Source organism: Plutella xylostella, chromosome 27 (genome assembly GCF_932276165.1).
Source record: "Plutella xylostella chromosome 27, ilPluXylo3.1, whole genome shotgun sequence".
Lineage (NCBI taxonomy): Eukaryota > Metazoa > Arthropoda > Insecta > Lepidoptera > Plutellidae > Plutella > Plutella xylostella.
Genome location: NC_064007.1, coordinates 7,910,990 through 7,938,160, shown reverse-complemented (window position 1 = coordinate 7,938,160; position 27,171 = coordinate 7,910,990). Strand labels below are relative to the sequence as shown.

Genomic DNA, 27,171 nt, shown 5'->3' with positions numbered 1-27,171 from the left:
TATCGTGAAAAAAATATGATTGGGAGTATTAATTAAAAACTTTGTAAGTACCTATGAGACGAATATTTTTTCAAATTACATTGTCCAACTTAGAACTTCTTATTCTTATGTACCTTTATGTAAATAATAGTGCCATCACACCACCATGCATCAACGTATAATGTTTAATCATGTATGCACATTGCACATGCATTATTATCGTTGATACCGAGAAATATATTAATTTATTCAACAAACAATTATGTCACCTCATGAGATCATTATTATATAGCCACCGACTTGATTGACAATGATCTTCATCCGACAGTGACATTTGATGATGACATTATTAGATGCAGAAGAGCCGGGACATCATTACCTTGGTTATTTTCCACTCGAGTAGAATATTAATAAAAAACTTTATAATGGGGACTACCGTTTTTTTGCTCACCAGTTGGCGCCACTGTCGAATGAGGTAAAGAGGTACCATAGCTGTCAAATTTATCAAAGGCGACTTTATCAAATTGGCGCCAAATAAAGTTTTTAAATCTTGAATCTTATAAGCTTATTAATTATAAAATAACTATCATCATATCGAGTTACTATGCCGCAATGTTGTTCAGATCCGTTATATTGGGAAAGAAAAGGAGGACATATGTTACCAAGTGATAAAACTGTTCTAAAACAGTGGCTTGTGAAATAATTATTATCCGATAATCTCGTGTTTGTGAAAATCATTATAACCAATTTCAGAAAGAACATAATGTAAATAAGGATTAGGCATTTAATAAATACACTAAAAATAAAAGAATTACACACTGATTTAACTTTTATTTATCCTCTCCGTTTAAACACACTGCTATACAAAAAATATAACACATTAGTAATCCACACAATGAATGCTGGTTGAGTTGTTAGTTGAAACTTAATAATGGTAGTATAGTATACTAAGTATTCTATTATTTGTGGGGGTGTCAGTACCTGCACCTGGCTCACTCGAATGGAGCCTTTGTCCATGTCCGCCTTAAGGTCTAAACTCCACTCCTAAGCTTGGACCATTTCCTACCACACTGGTCCTCTGCAGGTTGGTGGGTTCGAAAATCTAGATATGCAGGTTTTATCACGATGTTTTCATTCACCGTAAGAGCGATGGTATGTACGGTGGCCTGCGCCTAAAAGTATACAGGCGGCGATTTTAAAATAGCGATCTCAAGCTCACATGCTGCTCAAGCACATCCACATAAACACCACTGCTACACACATCACACACAACACATCCCCGGATTTATAACAGATGTAGCTGGTCCCTTCATCATCAGGGATCGCTATTTTAAAAACTCCGCCTGTATACTTTTAGGCGCAGGCCACCGTACACTGTACATAAATTCCAAAGTAGTTACTCATTGGTGTCAATATCTAGATCTGGAGTTTCATTTTTAGTGTTTACACTGCTATACAAAGTTTCTTAAGGCCACTCAACAGTATACACTGAATCATTTTGTTGTATGATGCTGTCCTCTACGTTAACAACCAAGTTACTGTTACGGTCATAGTCTTGGTGTCTGTAAAAAGCAAAAACATAGCTGTTACCTAAGCAAACAAGCATACATTTCGTAAAAAATAAGTTTGTAAACAGTAAACAAACTAACCTCTGAATTAGCTGCTCTTTGAGACCGCTTATTTATGCGCCTCTTTTCCTTAATTCAGCTTTCAAAGCGTGCACATTCATCGATAAATAATCCATATTTGCGATAATTTCGCGAAAAGAGATCACTTTTCAACAGGGAAATGAACGAAAATATAATTTATCACGAAGCCCGCCAAACAAATTATATGAAAAGTAAAATGTCACTTAACCTCAGTCGACACCAGCGCCCCTAGCGGCAAATTCACACGCGTTACTCCCCATTATGAATAACTTTTGACATATAAGCATACACCATTTTTCGGCCAGTTCTATTAAGAAAAAAGGATCTAAAATTTCATGAATAAAAAAGATTATTTTCTGTGCTGTGCAATAATGCTGACTAGGTATCTTATAATTTTACCTTATCTATTAATTTTCAACTGAAATACGATATTCTTTTTAAAAATACCTAAATCCACATGCAGTCTTTCACTTCCGGGATATACCCATCACACACAGGACCCTACCGGCGATTGATTAATGACGTCACTACCCCGGAGACGTTCGATCATCATAATCTGTGGACCGCTTTGTCCCGAGTGCTGATGTGATACTCTGTGAATTGTCGCTGGCTGAATGACACTGGTGTCTTTGCCTATTGTCGGTTTTCGCTGGCTGAATAACACTGTTCCTTTGCCTATTTCGATTTATTATTGCTGGCTGAATAACACTGGTGTCTTTGCCTATTGTTGGTTTGGTGGAAAGGTAATTTAGGATTGTTATTTGGTATGGTTTTGTTAGCTTTGTTCTAATAAAGTCACTGTTAATATTATTTCTGATGGCTGTGGGGGTTGCTATTTATTTATTTATATGTACATGGTGTTGCAAATGTGGTATAGTAATCTGAAATAAGTTACGTTTCTATGAAGAAGCAATTAATCTTTCGACGATTTTTAAAAGTCTTAGAACAAATATTTAGAAAGACCCCTTGAGTAACCCCTATTCGGGTTTCTTTTGAAACATCCTGTATGTAAGGGTTCATTATCCGAGTGTGTACTGCACGTATCTAAACACGAGAAGGTTAAGTGCCCGCAAAATAAAAAAATAACACAATAATGTAACATATTCTATTTTAAAGGTCTACTTTTGCTGGAACAAAATTAGTTGTTTTTTTCTTAATTTCATAGTTAGTCCCTGAATCTATCTAGTTTGGGTGGAAATTTATCAGTGATGTTCCCGTTGAGCAAATGAAAAGGGTACTACGAAAATGTTGGACGGAAATGTAAACACAACAAAATAATTTCGTTGAAATAAACAACGTCTTCATTCATTTCAGCACATTTTACACAGATCCCCTTTATAAGCCGCGCACACACGTAGCGACCAAAAGACGATTAATTTAAAAGACAATCCATGTTCTCTCAAGACCACATCTCCATCATTAATATATGAACTGGGTGTAGACTCAATAGACTCAGAGTGAACCCACATATAAAAAATAATGTAAAAATATTTAAAACTGAAGTTTTTTTAAAATAATTTGTGATAATTTAAAAACCGGGTTTTTTTTCATAAATTGTACAACATTATTTAAATTAGGTAAGTAATTAGGACATGTTAATTACCTGATGGGTTTGACAGAAATTATTTTTAAACTTTATTATTATTATTATAAAACAATTATTTGTTCTAAAAACTACGTGCATACACAAAGTAAGGATTACTTTTACCAAACGCTAAACATATTTAATATTGTGTTTAAATCTAATTTTAAATAAAATTTGTAGTGACAGATGTTTGATAGCTGACTAAATACGTTTGGCATTTTGGTGAAAGTCCACATAAGTATATGCCAATAAACATAAGATTTAGACCATTGCTCTTAAAATAATACCTTTTTAAAAGTCCAACAAGAGCATCCCAAGCAGTCCAGCCCCAAACAGACAGTTCTCTAGGGCGCGAGAGGGAACTTTGTGAAAAATTGCTCGTCTCCCGTTTTTTGCCGACTGCGACTGATGTGAGCCCCGCCTGCAGCCAGTGTGTACGCGCCTTTATACGTTAACCTCCAGTGTTTTGTTTTGCAGCCAGTGTATACTTGCCTTTATGCTTTTACCTCCAGTGTTTTGTTTTGGCGACTTGCGAAAGGTGGTTGGTTATGATTGGATGCGGAAAGCTAAAGATCGCATCCAGTGGCGTGCTTCGGGAGAGGCCTACGTCCAGCAGTGGACTGCTAATGATGATGATGATGATTTTATTTTGGAGGCAGTGTGTACTTGCCTTTATGCTTTAACCTCCAGTGTTTGTTTTGGAGTCTTGGTGATGTTTTCTGAATGTATTTCAGGGAATTGCAGAAAATTTCTACAGTATGGATATTTTGTACAGGAAAAAATATGATGCAGTAAAAAGGTTAACAGTAGCTATACACTTTATTATTACATAAATTATAATATGCTCATGACTGTAATCCCCGAAGGGGTAGTCAACTAGTCAGAGGTGACTCGCGTGATAGGTTGCGCGCCGTTCGCCGTTTCTTATTGAGTACAATAAACTTTATAATTAATAATAACAATCCTACTGGTTGTATTTGACTAACGGATACCGCAGCCTTGACATTCGATACACCGTATCCCTAAAATAAATACAGTAAAATAGTTTGCATACCTACCACGAGTATATAGTGCATAGTACCAACTAAATTGATAACATATATATGACGAATACTTCAGCACTAAAAAAACAACAGACACCAAACAATAGCTTATCATTAGCAACACTACGAATATCAACAAAAGTAATTCCATACAATTAGTCAAACCTCCTTGGTGCGACGAACTGTCACTGTCATCAACTTTATAATTGGCGCCAATACGGGCCGGCCAATCGGAACGCAGCAAAAAATAGAGGAAAAAATGTGTTGCTAGGCAACCGCGCCCTCTCTTGAGTTTTTTCTTAACGCGTTCGGAAGCTTCCACTGAAAAAGTGAAAACTGCTGGCTGAAAAAAGGGATTCCTTAAACCGAGAACAGATGGCGCGACTGGTTCTTTAATGTGTGTGGATTTTTCGCGCCCTTTTCCCCCTTTTTTATGCCGGCCAGTTTTCCTCATTTTGACGTTTCGTGGAACGAAAAATGGCCGGGGATCAAGTTTTTTTGCGAGAAAGTGCTCGATTTGATATGATTCTGTGAATTATTTGTTGATGTCAGATGGTTTAAGTTTGATGCGATTTTAATAATTTTGTTATGGATTTATTGTTGTTTTTTTCAGTGTATGGTGTACATTTCTAGGAAAACTTCTTTGATTGACCCATAATCGTTGACAAGTTGAGTTACTTATTAAATTATGATTTATTAATATTTCTTATTAACTTATTTATTGACACTATGTTATTTAAAGATTTGTAATACTAAGGAAGAGGATGCTTGAAACGCATTATGAAAACCATCCGTACAAAATTACCCTACCAAATGTAAAAAAATTAAAGAATACATTTTCACTTACCAGGGTAACCTTTAACCCTTTACTGCGCATGTCACGACCAACATACATACAAGTAGGTACAGTAGAAAAAAAAGGCAAATTTTATACCGGGTAAATTTTAAACGTATACTTTTTTTCTTTTTTTGTGTTGTCTCTTTGAGTGTGTGCGTGCCAGTTTTAATTACGTATTGACTTAATTTCGCTCTCTTCTCCTGGCCGGTTGGATTTCGTGAGCAGAAAAAAAGAAAAAATGTTAGTGAACGTAGTTTTTGGATAGGAAAGTGTTGTGTTGTGACGTTTTAGAGTTCAAAGGTTATGTTTGTGTTAGCTGCGTGTTTGAAGTGTCGTTTTGGTGGGAAATTCGGTTAGAGATCATTTTGAATAAAGAATGCTGTGTTCTTCGTAAATGTGCCAATATTTTTTTTTATGAAACGTTTTTAAAATGCGATTGAGGTGAGTTATTTATTCTAGCATTTTGATTATCATAAATTAATATAAGTTCATTTTAGTAATTACTTGTAATTTTTTATCATAATTCGGAACTTTTTACTATGATCTATAAAGGGTACTTACTATTAATTAGAGTTTTTTTACCTAGTTCTTGTAATGTAAATTTAGTACCTGCCACCACCTGTTGTTGGCACATAATGCTACTATGAATATTGATATTACATACCTAAATATTAATATTAAAGTTTTCATGAAACTTTGACTATTTTAAGTATTGTATTGAAATACGACAAATGGGTAAAATAAAATATGTTGTTTGAAATTTGAGATACTGACTTGATCATGAATGACGGTTTTTCTTTTGGAAGTTTTTATAGTTACGAATAGGACGACCGAATGGCGTAGTGGTTAGTGACCCTGACTACTGAGCCGATGGTCCCGGGTTCGATTCCCGGCTGGGGCAGATATTTGTTTAAACACAGATATTTGTTCTCAGGTCTTGGATGTGCCCGTAAAATGGCAATAGGCCCGCCCCCTATTACATTGGGACTAACATAACACTCTGGCGAAAAGTGGGTGCAGCAATGCACCTCTGCCTACCTCGCAAGGGAGTACATTAGTACAAGGCGTGAGTGCGTGTGTGTGTGTGTGTGTGAGTAGAGTCGTGGTTAACGCTGCATATTTGTTGTTCAGAAGTTTCGTTGCGCTCTGTGCGAACTGCGAACCAAAGCTCTTCTTATTGTATTAAGCTTGCCGATTCCGTGACAATTCTTTTTCGTTCGTTCGTCGACTTAGAGAGTGACCCCCTAGTTTCAAATTAAACAATATTGATAATATAGTAGTAATATAATATATAGTCATATCTGCCGAAGAACCGATAACCGTTGGGGTAGACAAGTTCTCGAGTGGAGACCACGAACAGGCAAACGCAGCGTGGGACGCCCTCCTGCCCGCTGGACTGACGACCTTAGGCGGGTGGCGGGTAGTGGTTGGATGAGGAAGGCCGAGGACCGAGTGTTGTGGCGCTCCTTGGGAGAGGCCTATGTCCAGCAGTGGATGATTATTGGCTGATGATGATGATGATGATGATAATATAGTGAACATGAAGATTCCCTGATATATCATACTTTCTTGAATATCCTATAGATCCACCAAAAGAAAACATTATAATACAAAATTCACAGGTTTGGATAAGAAAATACATTTTATCACGTGAAAATATCATGTGAAGCAAGTAGTCTAAGCCAAACCTAGGTTACCTTAGCTATCTCAAGTGCAAGTCTAGTTTCTAGTTATCTTAATCTGCAACAGATGGCAGCAGTAGTTTGAAATCTGGACTTAAAGCTAAGTACTTTTAAAATTTCTGACTAAAATGGCATTAAGTAGCGTCCTTACATCATCATCACAACCCATCACGTCCCCACTCCTGGTGGCACGGATCTCCTTTCAATGAAGGAAGGGTTTAGGCCTTGTCCACCCATCCCATGAGTGACCGTGCCATGTGTTGCTTAACTTCATTGATCAGTTACAATCACTGAAGTCACATCGACTACGGAAATCATGTGCTCTATCATCCTGTATTATAATAAAAATAAAATAAATATGTGGGGACATCTCACACACGGCAGAAACTGTGTTATGGGTGTCGGAAAGCTGATATATCTACACAAATACAATAGATAGATACATACTAAATTATAAATATCAACACACAAGACCCGAGTACAAATATCTGTCTTTCGACAAATATCTGCCCCAGCCGGGAATTGAACCCGGGACCTTTGGCATAGTAGTCAGGGTCACTAACCACTACACCATTCGACCGTCTAACTTTTATTGTTTGAACCATAATTTACAGGGCCACTCTCTACAGTACAAACTTCTTTACTAAAACTACTCAAAACAATCAACACTTATATTTCAGACCACCACTCACCTTACAACCATGGCTTGGCATTTACACGCCATCTCACAAGAATCATTCGTACTATAACTCATACGCAACACGTCAAGATGCGTGTAGTTTTTTTAACCCATAAACGGTGCCTCTGTTATTATTTGTTTAAAATGTAAGCTAAGGTCAATAAGACCCCGCCCTTTTGAGCTGTCAATAAGGTAGTTTGATGTGTTTACGATTGTAGACGTGGTGGGTCATTGTGGGTACGGGTCTAAGGATGGGTGACATGGTTTTTTTTATGCGGTGTTCAGATTGTTGCTTAAGATATTCCGTGAATGTTACTACTGTTTTTTTTGTACCTATTAGCAGTGATTATACGTATCGTTACTGCGTTTTTTCGGTTGCTTGTTCTTGATGTAGGTATACTAGACATAAAGAACAATGTTTTTTAACTTAAAGTTTATAATTAGTTAATATAAAATGTATCATTGTGCCATCTTTCATCATGTTTTATTAGGTAGCTATTAAATTTAATAAAACATAGATACCAATTCAACATGGCGCCACAGTAAAGTAAACTACAACCCTATTCACCTTGTTAGCCTCACATCCCCTTACATTTTTAACATTCGTCTCAAACCGCCTTCTTCATAAATGTCTTGACACGGCGAAGCATAAAATTTAACCATTTATAGCTCATAAAATTCCTTACTCATTATCTTAGCAATAAATACGAAGGAGTCTGCCATTGACCGTGGGATATTCTGTGCAATGATTCATTTTTCGTTGAGTAAATATTTGCGTCGCATTTTAAGGGTTAACTGGAATTTTGACTCGGAATGCGCCGAATATAACGAAGTTGACTGGTAGAAAATACTTTCAGCATTGTACACCCTTTGTACACTTGTTTATGTTTATTTGTGCAATAGAGGATTAAATAAAAATGCATTGTGTAGTAAATAAATATTACTTTTTGGGTTAGTAGGTATACTTATACAAGTACTTGACAAAAATAATGTTTTTGAGCCTTGATCAAATCGGCATTAAAAGTTTGTTTTATGTAGATTTTTATGGTATAAATAATTTGACCCTTCGATTCGTATTTAATTTGACCTTACTTCCATTTTGTGCAAAAAACAACAACTGTCTTTTATGAAGTGCAAGACTTAAAAGGTACTAAAAAAAAAAGAAAACATAAAGCCTAGGTATAACTTCGTTTAATTACTTAACAAGTTGTAATATTTCGTCACCTTAAATCGTAAACCGCCCAACTCCACGCGAGCAAATTTTACAGGAGACAAAAAAAACTGTTTATTTTGTACTTCTACTTAGGATACCCCCTAATATTTTTTTGATACTAGACTAAAAAAGTGGTTGCGCATTCAATGGCGTTATGAAAAATTAGTTATTTTTATCGCTTTATACATAAAATGGACTTACGATCTTTTCCCGATCTCTATGTGAATACTATTATTGGAGATAAGTGTTTTTCCTGGAAATACGAGTTTTTCGGACTTTGATTATGAAAAATATTGATCTCTTTGATGGACTTACGCTGTTCAAATATAGATAAATCTACTTACCTTTTCCTTTTACTTGAAATTTATAGTATTATTGATGTACTTAATAAAATGATTATATAATCAGCAGTCATCGTTATAAGCAGTAGAAAACATAAATCAGTACTAGGAGGCCATGGTCCCGCCGTTGCCGTTGAATCCCTGGTAAGCACGCTGTTTCCCAGGGACTAGGAACATCATCACGTTTTCTTTAATGGTGAAAAATAAAGAGTATTCTATTCTATTCTATCATCTGACGAGCAAGGAGTGACGGATCTAGAGTTGGAACAGAAAACGCAAAAGACTGTTCCTAGCCCCGATGGAATACCAGACCGCGTGTGAGTGCTGGCACTCAAAGCTGGTTTGTACAGAAAGTTTATCTGTCTGTTGAACAGCAGCCAGAGTGCCATTGAGGTGTCCACTGACTGAAACGAGGCCACGTTAAAGCTCCTGAAGAAAGAAAGCAGTCCTGCAGATTCTTTATCTATGTACAGACCCATCTGCCGGCTGTAAGAGGCTGACAAGCTTTTTAAATTGGTGACACCCCTGGATGAACGGTCATTACCTTTCGGATTGTCAGTTTGGCTTACGAAATGTACAATCAATAGTGGATACATTACGTATTAGTAGAAGTACTTCTATGTTCGTTCACTGTCGGAGCAGGATGTGAACCGCGGGGATAGTTGCGCTGGGTGTTAGATTAGACCAAGGATTAGACATGGTGTACCCGTTCAACTCTATCCCTTGAGGAACCTTCAGGGCCTCTCTTGAATACCATCGGCCGATCCTACCTCCAGCAAATAGTCAGAGGTCCAACTGGTACAATAATTACCCGATAAGAGAGGGTTAATGTTCGCAGAAGGAGGTCAGTTGTGGAGTTCCACAGGGGTCGGTCTTGAACACCTCTGCAATATAACTTGGCATACAATACTGTCCTGCAAATGAAGCTCGCAAAAGGCGTTAGCACAATTCATTCTGCTGATCTCCATCTTCAATGTGTGTCACATTGAAGATGGCTGAGAGAGCGTTCATCGAGGATGATTTATCAAAGACGATAGTGGCATGATCCACCGCCTAGGCCTTAAAACAGCGCCCCTCCTGATATCCTACAAACTCCTAATGAGCAGGGAGCCAACAGATCTGTCAGTGCGGGTTAGTGAGGTTCATATTGCTATAGAACGGCACATGTGCTACCTCAGCCTAGTCGTAGATAGTTGCTGGTCATTCAAGGAGCATTGCAAGATGTTAGTTCCCCAGAATCAAAGAGTAGCTGGTGCTCTACACGCCATGCAGTGCACGGGCTACTTTCAAATCTGAGGGCCCTCGCAAATGAGTCCATCGCATCTATACGGGTGCCGTGCAATCTACTGCCCTTCAAGGAGCACCTATCTTGTCAAGTCGAAGAGAATGACTGTGATGAGATCGGTTAGAGGATGGATGGATTCGTCAGCAACGGGTTGCAGCAGCCGTCCTGCCTTGTTTGCAAAAAACCTATATTAGTATGTAGTAAAGTGCTGATTCCAACCAAAATATACAAAATATTTTGTTTGTGATATACGCGTAACTTTTAATTTAAGAGCATAATATTGCTAAAAAATAGCAAAATTTAACTATAAATTGATCAATAAGAGTGTTAAGTTCAATAATTTATTTATGTAGTAATAAAAACAAAGCCAAACACATAGTTTTATTGCAAAAATGTACGTTCACTCCCGCCTACATCGCTTGTTGTATGGGAGTAGGAGGAGTTACGAGGTTTTATTGTTTAAAAATATACGACTTAGAGTTAGGAGGAAAACGAAAACTAAATTTTCTCAGAATTCAGATTTTTTATCGATTTACGAGTAATACGAGTAGATGCGCCTTGAAAAAACGCTTCTATTGATACCAAAAAGTCATTTTCGCCAAAAAGTGGAGTTAGGCGGTTTACGATTTAAGATGACGATTTACTACTTATTTGTAAGAACCTTAATTAACCCATTAGGTTATATGAGTAACTGTATTAAGGTAAAGTAGTATGTAAGTAATAAAATAAATAAAGACGTAATAAAGAATGTTCTTAGCAAAGTAACCTAGAGTATTAAAAATGTAGTAGTGTTCAATTAAATTTTTATGACTGAATGGAGTAGTGGTTATTAGTAACCCTAAGGTCTCTGCAATGCAAAGGTCCCGGTTTTGATCCCCGGTCGAGGCAGATATTTGTACTCGGGTTCTGGGTGTTAATTTATATTTGTGCTGTAATTATAAAATAAGTTAGAAGGGGTTATAAGTTATAATGCAGACATAAGTGAGCGCCGATCTAGATGTAGGTAGGTATATATTTTTGTTTGCAAACCAAGTTTTCATTATTCTACATAGTTAATTTTATTCTTCAGCTATTTTTTAAATTCATTAAGGAATCGATAGTAGGTAATTGTGGTATCAGTATAAGTCATTAACCGACTTCGAAAAAAGGATGAGGTTCTCAATTCATCTGTATTTTTTAAATTTATTTTAACTATATCATCCCATATTTTTTTTCAATGTTAAACGACATCACTATAACAGTAATTTCCCTGAGAGTCCACAAGTGAGATATAAGTAAAAGAAGGCTGTAATGAAACCTCATTCGTTCCGCTCCCACCAGCTTCCGTTCCAAGATTCAAATTTAGAATTTTTTCTTCCTCTCTTTGCTATCAACCGCCAACTCTTTACTTTTTTCTTTATCTTCCAAGCTAATGGTTTTTCATGTTTTTTAGATTTGTGGCCAGCAATATTTATAATGTTATTTTGCTCACATTTTCTTAATTTCGGAAAGGCATTAGCGCGCGTAAAATAATAACCGCCGATTTTCGGTGTTCGGATATGCCGGATAATTAGCTATTTTAAAATATACGTAGCATATATTTTTCGGCCTTAACATAATATTTTATTCAGACTCCCAATGTGGCAATACATACAATATGTAGATATAGATACCTATATACTTATACCATAAAATTAAATCAAGCAGTTACTATTTTTTTCCTACTAGACGCATTCATAAGAATAGATTACATAAAAATAAAAATATCGATTAGGTAGTCTATCCGTTCAAAACCCAATAATCGATCCAATTATTGTATCATGCAGTTACAACACTACTTTTGATAAACTTCTCAATTTCGAAACGCACCCAACAATATAAACCAACATCGTTACCTGTGGTCAAAATTACCTCAGGCTTTCGCCACGGAATATTACCCTGTCGGCCTATATAGGGTTAAGATTCAAATTGGAACAACGGATGGCGTTCCTTATTTAAACCGGATATAAGAGTAATGATCGTTAAGGTAATCTCCTGGCTACTGGTAATCGAAATGCTGAAAAAAAAGAAAATTTAAATTTGGAATTGTTTTAAGACGAAGGTGTAGTGATGAGGCCAAACACCAAAGAGAATGTTTGACAATACAAAATGGATTATGTTAAATCCGTGATATTTTAATACTGCGCAGGATCTCTCTCATGCAAATCGTCATTCTAAACAATTTTTGTTCTACGAATTTTTAACATTTGCGGTTTAAAAAGTTTGTTTTCCTGTATGTAGAGATCCGTCTTAAATAAACATAATACCTAATACTTACCTATATGCGACGAGAGTTATTAAAACAAGTATGTTTTAAGCCGTTTTTTTATTTATTTTTATTACTATCGTTCCTTTCCGACAACGACGTGACAATACTCAGCGCAACGCACCAATAGGGCCTCGCCCTAATACGGACAGGGAGGCAGACACTACTAATACTGTTACAGTTACTTTAAGTCGGACTTAAACAGCTATTTTATTATCAGGAAACGCATATACACACATATCACGGGCAATGAAAAGATTCCACTGAGAAAATCACCAAATTACTCCTAAACGGAAAAGACTAGCTTAATGACGCCTTCTGCAACATTGAAGTACATTTAACAGAGCATCAGGATATTACCAATTAAAAACGGTAATATTTAGTTTAAATTTTTAATTACTTAAATGTTTAAAAAAGTGAAAGCTTTTGATGTTGGTATTGAGAGCGGTGGTAGCTCAGTCGGGTAAGCGCCCGCTTCTCACGCAAGAGATGCGGGTTCGAATCCCGGCGCTGACATGTACCAATGAGTTCTTTTAACTTAAGTACAATGTATACCATCGCTCTTACGGTGAAGGAAAACATCGTGAGGAAACCTGCATATCTAGATTTAGCACATCTAGATATGTGAACCCACCAAACCGGAGTGGACCAGCGTGGTGAGAAATGGTCCAAGCTTAGGAAGGCAGTTTAGACCTTGGGGATATGCACAAAGGTTCCATTCGAGAGAGCCAGGTGCAGGTACTTACACCCCCACAGAGAATAGAATAGAATAGAATAGGTGTTGGTATTTTGTGAATGTAACTTTTTCATTGCCCGTGAGTGTATGACCAGGAAACGCATAGGTATAGGTATATTAATTAAGTCCTTAAAGCACTAATATCCCTATTAACCTCGCAAAGATTCTCAGTTACGAGGCACATTTCCTTTAAAACTTTTTATACCAATTAAGTTAAATAAATGAAAAAAGGATGCCGTTGGATACCTTCAAGAATACGAAATAAAAGGTTCTGTAGGGTGGAATTTCATCAGTGAACTACTTCCTGTCTGCAGTTACCTATATGACGAAAAACGAAGCTCCGTTAAAAGTGCCGATTGCACGACAGATCTCGTTTTTATTTAGTACAGTCAGGTGCAGAAAAACCTGACCCCCTGCATTTCAAATAGAAATTCAAACTACGCAAAGCCAATTTGTCGGTGTGACGTATGTTGCGGTAGTGCTCGTGTCTATAGACAGACATAGAACTATTTTACTATTCTCCTATTTATATCCATCATTTAGATAATATCCATCATTTACACAAACTAACGAATTCATAGAACAATAATATTATGAAATACAAAATTTAAATTATTTTTGTTTTTCATCTGGGCTCGAACCCGCGGCCCAATTATTCGCAAACCAACCATTTGCCCGCTACGCCACGAAGCTTATTGAACTCGTTTGCAAAATAGCGGTTCATTAGCAAAAGTATAGTCTATGTAGTGAATAGTGATAATTGTTTACAATATGAAATATTATAAGCGCAGAGGGTATTTTGAATTTATTTCTCATTTGAAATTGTAGACTTGAAGAGAATGTTTTGTTGCATTGAGATGGGTTTTGTTAATTCCATCTGATTGATCTGATTTATATTTATACCTATAATATAATCAAAATTATTGATTTGTAACGATGACAAACGAATTTATTAACAAGGTCATCATTATTAATTGAGTTAAGTGCCAGGACAACATTGGGTTCGTATTTTCTCTTTATAATTTTATTGGTTACTTTATATATTATTGGCTTTCATTTATTTTACTTATAGATTATCATAATATACTTTTTACGCTATAGTAATAATGTCACAATTATTATATTCATTAAGGCATGATCAAATTATTGTTTTTAAAGGTTACCGAAGATGGATGTCCTATAATGGGCCCTGAAGAACTGTTATAAAATAGCTAACGCATGACAAGATTTAATTTGAGAATTTTAAGGATGATATTATGGTTGCTGTTTGCATTGCGTGAGAAATATCTTCTACACGATAACAGCACAACTCGCAAAAAAGAAATGGAACATTATAACTATGTTATTATACGTTTAGTAGGTATTTAACGGGTCCCCAGTTTAAAAATGAGTAAAATTTATTTAGTAGTAAGATAATTATTTGTTCATACTGTTAAGATAATTGATTACATATTTATAAGTAACTACTTAGTAATAAAATTGTTGCTTATTTATAATTTAATTGTAGAAAACAACAAGAGATGTAAATTGTGAAATTTAGTAACATGTTGGTTCTCATTGTTGTAATTCTACAATTTTTGAATTTGTTTACTTTTGTTCATAATTATTCTGCATACAGACTAATAATATTTACTTGTTTAGTGAAATAAAGTTCTTTTTCTTATATATTATGTTTTTATTTTATTTCCTGTTCATATTGATAAAGATAGTCTAAAATAACCTATCTATAATGATTAACAAAGTAAAACATAAAAATAAATTTTAAAAGTCACACCTCCCAGAGATTTGAACTCTGAACCTCCATATTGAAAGCCGAATACCTTAACGATTACACCACACCGTCAAGTAGTTAAACTGGTGAAAAATGCAATCACTTCGTATCACACTGAGCTGGCTTGCAATAGTTAAAAGTGAACAACACAGGTTTTAACATTCTGGCATGAACTTTATGAAGCTAGTTCCAATATTTGATTTAAGATGGCGCTTAAATTAATAAAAGTCGATATTTAGCGCCATATTTTAACACACATACAGAAGTCTTAGTAACGAAACAAGGTGTATGTAGTTCAAGGTTATTTTACATAGGTGGCGCCTATGTGGGAGGGTTGTAGTTATAGCTATATAGGGGATCAGGATTAATTGCACTTGACTGTACTAGCTGTTTCCGCGCGCTTCGCTTCGCCTTAAAAAGTTTTCCCGTGTGAATTCCGGGATAAAAAGTAGCCTATGTTCTTTCCCAGGGTCTAGACCGTATGTATACCAAATTTCATTCAAATCCGTTTAGTAGTTTTGGCGTGAAAGAGTAAGGGTGCTTTTCCACCAGAGATGTGCTATGCAGCTATGCTGCGAAGATGTGATATCTACGCTACGAAAATATGTGACCGTTTCCACCAATACTACGCTAGGTAGCTGTGCGAGGAAGATGCGCTACGAAGATGCGCATGCATCATGACATCATGCGATGACATTGCGAGATACAAAATAACTTTTTGCTTCCACGATGGCATGTCTACTTTCAGTGAAAAACGCGGGCATACTGTAGGTCTGCTCTGCACATACATAGCTACACCACTCGCGATGGTCCATAGCACATATCCATAGCACGCATCATTCCATACAAAAAACATATCTTAGTTGAATCCGTTTCCACCAGTGCTAAGCCAAACCCCTCCAAAACGGAGTCCTGCGTGTTCCACCTCCGAAACCGCCAAGCACAACGCACACTCAACATCACATGGCGTGGGACAAAAATTGAGCACAATGACCACCCCAAATACTTAGGCATCACACTGGACCGTGCCCTCACCTTTAAATGGAATTGCGTAAGCCTCAAACGGAAGGTGAGCTCACGCAACAACCTACTCAGGAAGCTTACGTCAACCAAGTGGGGTGCATCACCGGAAGTACTGAGGACCACAGGACTGGCTCTATGCTACTCTGCAGGTGAATTCGCCTGCCCCGTGTGGGCGAGATCTGCGCATTGCAGGGAAGTGGATGTGGCCTTAAACGACACCTGCCGGACAATCACGGGATGCCTTAAGCCGACACCGGTTTGGATGCTGTACTCACTGTGCGGTATCGCCCCCCCCGATGTGCGTAGAGAGGCTGCCTGCTCTCGAGAAAAACACAGACAGGAGACCGACCCGAGGCACCCGCTCTACAACCATGAACCAGCTCCTTACCGACTTAAAAGCCGGAAAAGCTTTCTTAGGTCTACAGTTGCCTCGCACAAGGACCCATCAAAGGAAAGGATAGACCTATGGCAGGCTAAATACCCGATGGCGAACTCCTTCATCCCTCCCAATGAGTCCCTGCCTCCCGGACACGAACTACCCTGGGCGACATGGAAGTCACTCAACCGACTCAGGACAAACATGGGCCGATGCGGAGAAAACATGTGCAGGTGGGGTTACCGCGGCCCTGCCTCCAACATCTGCACATGTGGTGCGTCTCCACAGACCATGGAGCACCTGATGGTGTGCCCTGGATGTCCAAACACCTGCACCCGGGAAGACCTCCTCAAGGCCAACCAGAGGGGTATCGACGTGGCGGCCCACTGGGCCGCGCAAGTGTGACAGTTGCCATCGACACGACAAGAAGAAGAAGTGCTAAGCTATGTGCACCAATAATATGATTGGTGGATATCAAACGCATCCATAGCATCGTAGCATAGCACATCTCTGGTGGAAAAGCACCCTTACAGACAGACAGACAGATACAGTTACTTTCGCATTTATAATATTAGTTAGGATAGAGTAAACCTCCTTTCCCCGGAATACTGAACAACTTTCACTATGGGACAAACTCCAAATTCATGAAAATAATAAAGCACTGTACCTACACTTGTCCAAAATTAATGCACATGCAGATCTTCACACCCGAATCATTAAATCGTAAGAGCCTTAAAAAAACACTTGCAGTTTGCACCTTGTTCGAAAGAAATAGGAGTCAATATCATGTGTCACGAAATCGAAAACAACCGATCTGTCAAAGATTTCTATGCGCATTATAAATTTTGGAGCACTGTACTCTAGCTTTAATAAAAACGAATTCGAACCTCCATATGGCTGTCACGCAATCGGTACGATTTGACGATCGAATGGTGTAGTCGTTAGTGACTGAATGACTATGCCGAAGGTCCTGAGTTCGATTCCCAGCTGGTGCAGATGTTTGTTTAAAGACAGACGGGACTTGGGTGTTGATACATATATAATATAAATAGTATGTGATAGATATACATAATTGAAAAATATTTGTGGAGATATACCTATCAGCAGCCCAGCAGTTCTGGGTCGGGTGCTCAAGTGTGAGATGTCCCCACATTATTTTAATTCAGATGGACCAAACTTGCCGTTCAGTCGGAACAAACCCAACAAATATAATGAGAACACTTAACTTTCAATATCTGGATCGATGCAAATCGTTTTTTTTGCCGTTTTTGCATCCATACACTTAAGTTTAAACAGTATTGTTACTGTAATAGCGTCTATTATCGCATAACACGTGTTTTCGTTCACTTACTGCTTTTGTGGGACTACCGACAAAGGAGAGGGTTTATAAGTTTATTTGCATCTTGTGGTTATAAATGTTGTACTTACAATGAAGGGTCATATTAACTTTTAATGTAGGTAGTTAGTAGGTAGGTACTTGAAGATATGAATCTTCCAAAATTATAAGAAAATAGCAATAGTATTATTATTATTGTGCCCCTATGTAGCGCTAAGGTTTTTCTTTTTAACTGTAATGCTATGTAGTGTGATGATGAATAAATAAATAGCTTTGCCGCTTTTATTTTTTCTACTTCCATGCTTTTCACTTATTGGTTTGTATCTGTTTATACTATTCTAAGCTCTTTTTGTCACCAAAATGATAAGAAGTTTTCATTGTATGGATAGTCTTTGTCATTTCACTTTTGCAACCCAATTATAAGTATACAGGAAAACCAAAATTTTACCGTCGGGTTTAAAAAGTAGACTACCTAGGTAGGTAATATGTTGTGAACCTAGATAGATTGTTACCAAAACTGTAAGATATGAAAAACGTTTTTAAATCCATAAAGAAAATCCTTCCTCCGATGCATTATCTGAACTATAAGTTATAGTGCCGGCCGCGCGGTAACGTCAGCAAAAAAATAATAGTGTTTAAATATATAAAAAATAATTTATTTATTTAAACACTTTTTTGTATACAAAATACATAGGTATAACAATAAAAGATGGAGAGAATTAGACTAGACTCGTATACAAGGGCGGACTTATCGCCTCAACGCGGTCTCTTCCAGTCAACCCTGATAGATGCATTTAAACAAATCAAATTTAAAAAGGCTTTAGGTATGTGTGAACATGAGTGAGTAGATTTGTTGTGACTGTGTAGTGTGTACCCTGGCACCTCGTAAAAGGAATAAAATTGATTGGAACAGTCCAATAAATATCTATAAAAAGGAATTAAAAAATTAAATGCTCATCTGCCAAAACTCTGTCAGATTCATGCAAATGATGACAATTTGAACAGATAAGAAATACTGCTTAAGGATTGTGGGATTGCGGTATCAACCTGGTCTCCCAAATCGAACAAACTTATTTTATTTAGACGTTTATAATTTTGTCGAAATCACATTTTATTTTCATTTATGTTTTACCCAAATATTATACTATCGAAGTTTCCTTAGTGATTCTTTAGAACTTTTTAAATTAAAATTTTATGTGCTATCGGTACAGCACTCTGAAAATAGTACACTTTTTGCCAGTTTAATATACACAAATGAAAAATACTTTAAAAATATAATTTGTAATTTAACTTGCTTTACTTATACATGATAAAGTTATAATAATTAGTATGTATGTACACAAATTATTTGATAGGAGTACCTAATATGAAAACCAATCGATTACAGAACTATTACAAGTCAGATTAGCTTAGCAGCCCATATGCAAAAAATAAAAATTTATAAAGAATTTATTGGTACACGAATGAGACCCAAGACCTTATCCGTTACACCACCACGACTCAGGAGTGAATTTTTTTTAAGGAATTAACAATATACCACGTGCACTAACGGTGAAGAAAAACATTATTAGGGAACCTGCACAATTAGATTCTAGATGTGTATCATAAGGCCCCTAAGTGCAGTATTACTCATTCCAAATCGACGATACGGCTCGCGTCCTATCACGTGATTACAATTTTATTGTACAGCGCAAAGCGAGTCACCTCTGACTACCCCTTCGGGGATTGCAGTCGTGAGCATAATAATATATATGTAGTTATGTATATACAAATATTTTGTAAGGGGTTAGTGAATGGACACGAAACAGTGTTAACTTTTCATTTTTACTAAGTGTACATATTGAAATAAAATCTAGTTACTACCTGAGTATTTTTGATTATTCTGCCGGCCATTGTATCCCGTTCTTTCCAATTCTAAAACGTATTAAGTACGATATGACTTCGCTATCATACTATCACCTATGCGAGCTATGCATGTCGCGCGTGTGTGTGTGTGTGTGTGTGTGCACACATGCAAGATCTTCTTCAAGACGGTTTGAGAAATACATGGAGTGGCTAGTTTCTTCTAAAACTTGCGTCATACAAAGAACCCTGCAGTTTTGGGAGGATTAGTTTGGTAGTTCAGGATTTGTAGTTTATTACAATTTAGTGAAATTTAATTTATTATTATATAATTTATATTTAACACCAGAATATCCTATCCAACGCCATCTCTCCGTCCATCTAAAGGTGATCCGGAAAATATTGCTCTTAGAGATAAGTCATATGGCGGATGTTAAATTGAGGCATACAATTTGTTAAATTAAGTTTAATTTTTAAGTTTTTCGGTAAGCAAATAAAGGCAAGTAATATTATTATTAATATTATGTATTATTATGATTCAAATTGCATAGCATTCAATTATTCTATATGTTTTATTTACTACTATAGGTACCTACTAATAACCTAAAGCAAGTCAAATTACAAATCATATTCCTAAAGTATTTTTCATATTTATACAACAGCATTATTAATTCTTATAATATATGTAATTATGTCATTTCTTTAGAATTCTTTTGTACACTGTGTTATTATAAATATTACATGTGTATTATCATAAATATCCTCCAACCCAAAGGTAGTATTGAAAAAATCACTTAAAAGCGATAAGACCGCAACTTTTGTATCTATGTGTTAGTATTATATCAGTTATGTGACGTCTTTACTTGTTGTGTACAAATAAAAATAATATTCTATCCTGCACCAAAACTTCAAAATATTGCTAAATTTCTCCTCTCTATCCCTTCAATGTCCACTCACCCACACACACATACACACACGCACACACACACATCGCTCACCTGTACACAGCAACATCCTAGGAATATATTTTTGTTGCACTCATATATTTTTTGTTCCCGTATTTTATATTTTTCCTATACTTTTAGCTTTTTTCTTCTCAGTGCTACGTACGTCCCGAGGTGGTTTTATGTATGTGTATATATTTTTTTCTACTTGAATTTTCTTTTAGCTGGAAAATTGAGTGGGCAAGCGTACGTTGGGCGGAAAGTTTACTGAAAAAACATTGGCGCATGTAATTTAGTTCTCTTACCTTCTAAGGGAACCCTAGAGTGTTATAAGATAGATGAACAACTGTGACTGTCTGGTGTCCATCGTGTGATAGTCAGTGAACGTGCCGATGAAATTACGATTTTTCGACAGTTTTTTTTTGTCATTTTAAGGCCGGGTAGTAACGGATGACGTCCTCTTATTCAAGAGGTCGGGTATTAAAATCCTGGCATGTAGGTACTAATGAATGGTTGCCCACTTACCCGATAGGTAACTCTCTCAGCACAAGTTTGATGCTTGTGTTGGGGTCCACCAACCCGCACTAGGCCAGCGTGTTGGATTGGCCGTAAAATTCATAAAACTTTTGGCAGATGCTTTATGCAGGTGACAGATGAAAATGTTAACTTTTTCGTTTTCGTAAATTACAAATTCAGTACCTACTAGAAGCCCTGGATGTGTAAAATAAGTGCAATTGTACTCATTCCAAAACGGCGATACGGCTCGCTACACTGTCTATCACGGGAGTGCTAGTTCTATGAAAATTGGGTGGCTCGCTTGCGAGTTACCTCTGGGCTTCGAGTGCGAGTTTTTTCACCTATCGAGAAGTGAATTACCTACTTACCGCTAGGTGGCGTGTCTCCCGCCCCATCCAAATTTGCGTTTCGATTTACTTCTCGATAGGTGAAAAAACTCGCACTCGAGGCATTGACTGCCCATCGAGGCTGGTGAAGTACCAACCTATAATCCTAACTGCTCAGCCATATTTCATCAAAATTGAGCCGTTTATAAGTTATGAGATCAATTCTTGCAATGGTTGGCAGTTTTTAGTTTCCATGTCTACATGTAGGTACCTACCTACCGTATAGGTACCTACCTACCCTCACATCACGAGTCACGAGCAATGAAAAATTTCTACTTAGAAAATGACGACTCCAAATGAGACATTTTTTTCAAACACTAAATTTAAAATTTGATTAATATTTTTTTTGTAGGTAATCTGATACGCTTTTAAATGTACCTACTTTAATATTGCAGACGGTGACAAGCCAGTCTTTTCTGTTTAGGAGCAATTTGGGTGATTTTATCACTGTGCTGTAATAATAAATTATAGGTCTTAACCATGAAGCATACAAGACAAATAGACCAATCATAAAGTTAATTTTTTTCAAAACTTAGCAACTACAATAACAACAAATTATCAATAATCACAATTGTCGACTGGACAAAAAAAACGACATAGAAACGAATCGTTGTCGGTTAAAGTCAAGTTAAAAATAGATAAGTAGCAGTAGTGGATACGATCCATATTTTTCAGCTGCCAACTCATCGCCTCGGTGGCGCAGTAGGCAGCGCGTAAGTCTCATAATCTTAAGGTCGTGAGTTCGATCCTCACCCGGGGCATCCATTTTTGCTATTTCAATTTTACTAACAATATTTATCTTTACTGATACTCTAAATAAAATTAATAAGTATTTATTTTGAGTAAAAGGTAAGACATGAATTGATCTGATATTATTTACTTAGTAAGTAAGTAGCTACCTACTTAATTAATTAATACTCTGAGCTTTATCAGTTTCTGGTCCAGAGTTATCTTGAACATAATAAATATTATTATAACCCAGTTCAATGTTCACCTTTAAACAAAGAGGTAGGTAAATTGATAGCAAAGTATGTAGGTAGGTACTATCGAACAAAAAAGTGAGTTGCCACTTTTAAAACAAATCCTTTGCAATCTCAAATTTGCCTTTGCCTGTCTTTTTAACCAACCCCATTATTTTATATTTCTCTCTTTGTATTATTTATTGCTTTCGGACTTTCGCACCTTTAAGACAATGCAATGTTGTTTTGTGTTTACACATCTGGTGGCAATAGAGACAGTAACTTTTGGTCAACTTGTACCCCATTGGTCAAGAGCGAGTCATTGATGGCTGATTCCTGCAAAGGAAAATGATCCTTAAGGGGGTCCACACTTTTTTGTTCGATAGTACATACATTATTAAATTTTTCCAAGTTTCAAACCGATATTTCTTTCGCCGGAGCAATATGTATTAAAAAAACACATAAAAAATAAAGCAAAACCATAAAAGCTGCCGTCTTGCAATGCGTTATCATTTTTATATGCCCCCCTCCCCCCCAAACCCTTTTAAGAAACCACCCCCCCCGATGCACACACGCACACACACACAACTCTCTATAAATGGGTTAAAGAAAAATGTGTCTACCTGAAAACGTACGATGCATGCATTTTTTTTATTCCCCCTACGTTTTCTTACCATCCGCGATTCTCATATCGCCGATATAAAACTGAAAAATACATTTAGGAAACGCACGCTATTTTAACCCGTAGCGTATCGCACATAAAACTGAAAATTCGGCGACACATTTACAAAAAACAGTCCACACATACAGGAAAACACACCGTACACACACGGAGCGGCGCCGTTTAGAAAAAAATAACTTGCACACATATAAATCGCTTGCAGCTCGAAAGGGATGCACTCAGAGTCATAAAACACACACACAAGTGTACCCTCACCCACACCAGCGCGCCTCGCCGTCGGGTCTGCCCGTCGCCACACACGGCCCACGTACGGGCAACCCCACACATGCAACATGCTCAAGAAAACCTTCCGTGTGTGCTGGAAATGCTTTTCCTTGCAGCAACCTCTCGGGAAGAGTTTCATAGCGAATACCTCGCGGTAAAGACATCTAGACGTTCTCTAAAAATTCCAAACTCAAAAAACCATGAAAATTCTAAACAATGCAAACTAAAAACTCAAATGGAAAATTTCACGAATCACAAAAAATTACTCGGCCCAATCGGCTGGCCGTGGCCGCTCGAAATTCAAAAGAAATTCTCCGCCCGTCCGCGACAAAAAAATGCATTCCATAATCAAAAATCGGTTGACAAAAACCCGCGAAGTTCGAACTGAGAAATTACCGGTCAGTTTTCGCGGCAAATGCAGTGATTGGCCGTGAACGCAGCTTACAAATTAATTTTCTAAAAGTTTTTCTTTTTAATTTGTTAATGGCCAGACACGTGCGGCCGGCGCGTTCGTTTTCGCATTAGTGATGTAAATGTGCGTCCGTTAATGAGTGGCTAGATGTGTTGGTGGCTGTGTGTGTGTTGTCTTTGCCTGTAAAGATTCAATGATAAACGCTCGCGTGGTAGTGAAAATTTTCGCGGCATTTCAATGAGACAGCTAATTTTCTTGAATTCTTTAGTGAATGTTTCTATATTGAATGCTAGTTGTTACTGCCTAACGCTAATCAAGCCAATAAAGGTGTTGAATGGCTACAATTAAAATGCATTCAGAGTTGAATGTTTGCTCTTAGATATCATTAACAAAATAATAGTAATGGTAGAGATAAAACAATAAACTTTTGATTTCCTTTCATAATTTTCGATGCTTTATTAATGCGAATTATATCCTAAGGCTGATAGATTATTAGATTTACTATTCTTAATTCCTACTATTTCATTTATAAAAGCATAAAAAATAAGAATCGTACCCTGTAACCTTTGAATATAGGTAAATACAGGATGTGTCAAAAAATAATGGTGTAGTAGGCTATTAATGTGCATGAAATTTAATTATTTATTGCGATTACCAACACATAAGAATAATATAAACCTATTCTAAAAGGTTGTCATATTTTATTATAAAGAAGTGAAAAATCTAATTTTGCTTTCTACGTCTTTGGTTCAAGAAAATTATAAAAAAGTAACTTATTTTAATTATTCCACTGCATTCTGCATTATTGTCGTTTTTTTCGTTTGTATCAAACAATATTTCTATAACACCGATCTCACAATTGAACTAAGACTTACCTTCATTAATCAATTAGCAGTCTTATGTTAAAGCCATACGGTTTAAAAACTAAATATACGGTTTACTTATTGAAAATAGCGGTGAAATGTGAAATGAGTTCACAAAAATATTTTTACTTCGTCTGACCTAGTTCCAGAATGAAAAATATTTCTGTCTCAGTGCTATATTGATTTTAATGTGCCTTTTTTGGAAGAGGTTTACCCGAGGCTACACGCTATTTTAGTTGGAGCATTAGTTTCATCTTATTTTTATGACTACCTATTACAAATAATAATCTACTTCATTTATTAATTAACAAAAAAAAGTGTTCACAAAAACAAAAACCAAAAAATAACAATAAAAAAAATATATATAGTTTGAATTTTAATGTCGCGGAGTGGGCAATAAACAAAAATATTTTTAACTAAGTATATTAATATTAATATTTCTTCCAGTTTTGGTCCAGCACCTCCTATACCCAACGATAGTTCCTAAAAATACCTACTTAAAATTAAATAAATAGAAACACTATTTTTATTTCTGAGAAATATATTATAGTCTTAGTGTAACATACAAAATTAGTGAGAAAAACTATATTTAACATAAAAATACAGTGCCAAAAATGTCTTTAACTATTTCAAATACGAATTTCGCGATGAAAAACGCGATGAACCTACCAAATCTACCCTTGAAGAGGGAATTATTAGACACTTCAGAATACAACGAGGATATCGACAGCAAAACCATTGAACACAACGACAGTGACAATTCAGAAATCTCAGATCTTGAGAACAACCCTTCTGACGAAACCACAAAAGCTGCACTAGACTTTTCCGAACACCACAGAGATCTGATAAAAAAAGAGTTCCTACTAGAATTCGAATTTGGAAGCAATCTGTTCAGAAATCAGAATTTGGGATTCAAAAATGAGAGTTTCAACGGTCGTTCACCTTTCTTGCTGCCGACGCAGCTTTACAAGAACTTTCTTGCCAACTTGGGGAAGAGAAGGAGGAATGTGGCTGACTGGTCTCTATATCCGAGGAACATGCTGTTTCCGAACGGACTTGGGCTTGACGCGTCTGATGATGAAAACAACGGGGATAGGACCACTGATTCGCCTGATGAGGTAATTTTTCAGATTATAGGAATATTAACGGTTTTGACTCTGTCAGAATAAGCTTGCTTGTGTTGGAATCCACCAATCCCGCACTGGGCTCGCGTGGTGGACTAGGCCTAAACCCTTCCTTTATTGGTAGCAGACCCGTGCCCCAGCACTCAGCAGTGGCGACTGAGTGAATCATTTTTTCCGAGGATAGTATACGTGAAACTAATCAGAGTCCAATGAGATTGTCTAATTAGATTAGTATAGTTATTGAGTTTTACAAAGTCTACGATTATGCTTATTTTGTTACACAAAAAAACAAAAAATCTAAAAATATTTAGGTACTTAAGCACCTTAGAATTTAAAAGAGTAAGTACTAACAATTTTAGGAAATTGAATAAGTACAAGTGTGTCAGATTATAAATGAACGAATTTCGGTGGCTTCAACTCTAGGCCTGTGTCTAGGATGCCAGTGTACCTGGTTACAACTGGTCAACACTTTTGGCACTAGAAATGCAGAAATTGTTACTTAAAAACTAACGTAAACATAACAGTGGCATTTTCTTTTTCAACTTTATCTATGTCTAGTATGTCTACCATTTTATCATATTGTGTTGTCGTATATGGTTGGCGTTGTTAAATTTAATGTACAGTCAGTACCTACTTAAAACAATATCAATCATTCATTATTTCAACAACTCTATTTACTGTATTGACTAATTAGATAACTATTCCGTGTACAGGTATACAATTGGAGTCATATTGATAGTTTGTAAAATATCTAATTTAAATCATACTAGTTCAACGTTTTATCGTCAGATGGCGTCTTCTTTACAAATTAAGTAGAAGTATCTACATATGTTAGTCCATTAAATAAGAATTTTCCTTCTTCTTTCAGTCTCTGTAAATTATCATGTCAGTTAACATAATCTTTCTAGCTACCACTTCTAGAGAAGTTTATAAAAAAAATATGATCATCGCAAACTTTAATATTTAGATGATGAATAAAAGCATATTATTATTATGACTTTGACTTCAGTAAGTTCTTGACGTCATGTGTCCGTTAGGATGGTGATGATGAGGGATAAAAAATTTACTCTCCATCGTTTATCATCTTTAGCTTTCGTTGGATTTTGGTCAAGGTCAATTTTTTTTTGAAGATTCCATTTCATATTGTTTGGCTGTATGTTTTAAGTTGTACCTGTTATGTACCTAAATTACTACATTTAACAAGGAAATTTACCAGCAACCGTACAACACCGTCACATTAGCAATTAAAAATCCTTAACTGGCTCACCTGTGAAACATCTGTCAGATCCATGCAAGTTACGTCAGATTTGACAAGCTCTTACTTAAATTCTCTCAGTTCCCTCTAACCAATACCCCTTG

General features: G+C 36.5%; 1 protein-coding gene, 1 long non-coding RNA gene and 1 other non-coding gene across 5 annotated transcripts in view; all 3 read left to right on the top strand.

Moving 5' to 3' along the window:
* Positions 1-27,171, top strand: part of LOC105385502 (zinc finger protein rotund) — a 132,963-nt gene that overhangs the window by 11,745 nt on the left and 94,047 nt on the right. The window lies entirely within an intron of this gene.
* Positions 14,036-14,977, top strand: LOC125490706. Its single transcript, XR_007267855.1, has 2 exons — positions 14,036-14,315; positions 14,473-14,977. It is a non-coding gene; the product is annotated as an uncharacterized LOC125490706 (long non-coding RNA).
* Positions 22,197-22,269, top strand: Trnam-cau. Its single transcript has one exon. It is a non-coding gene; the product is annotated as a tRNA-Met (tRNA).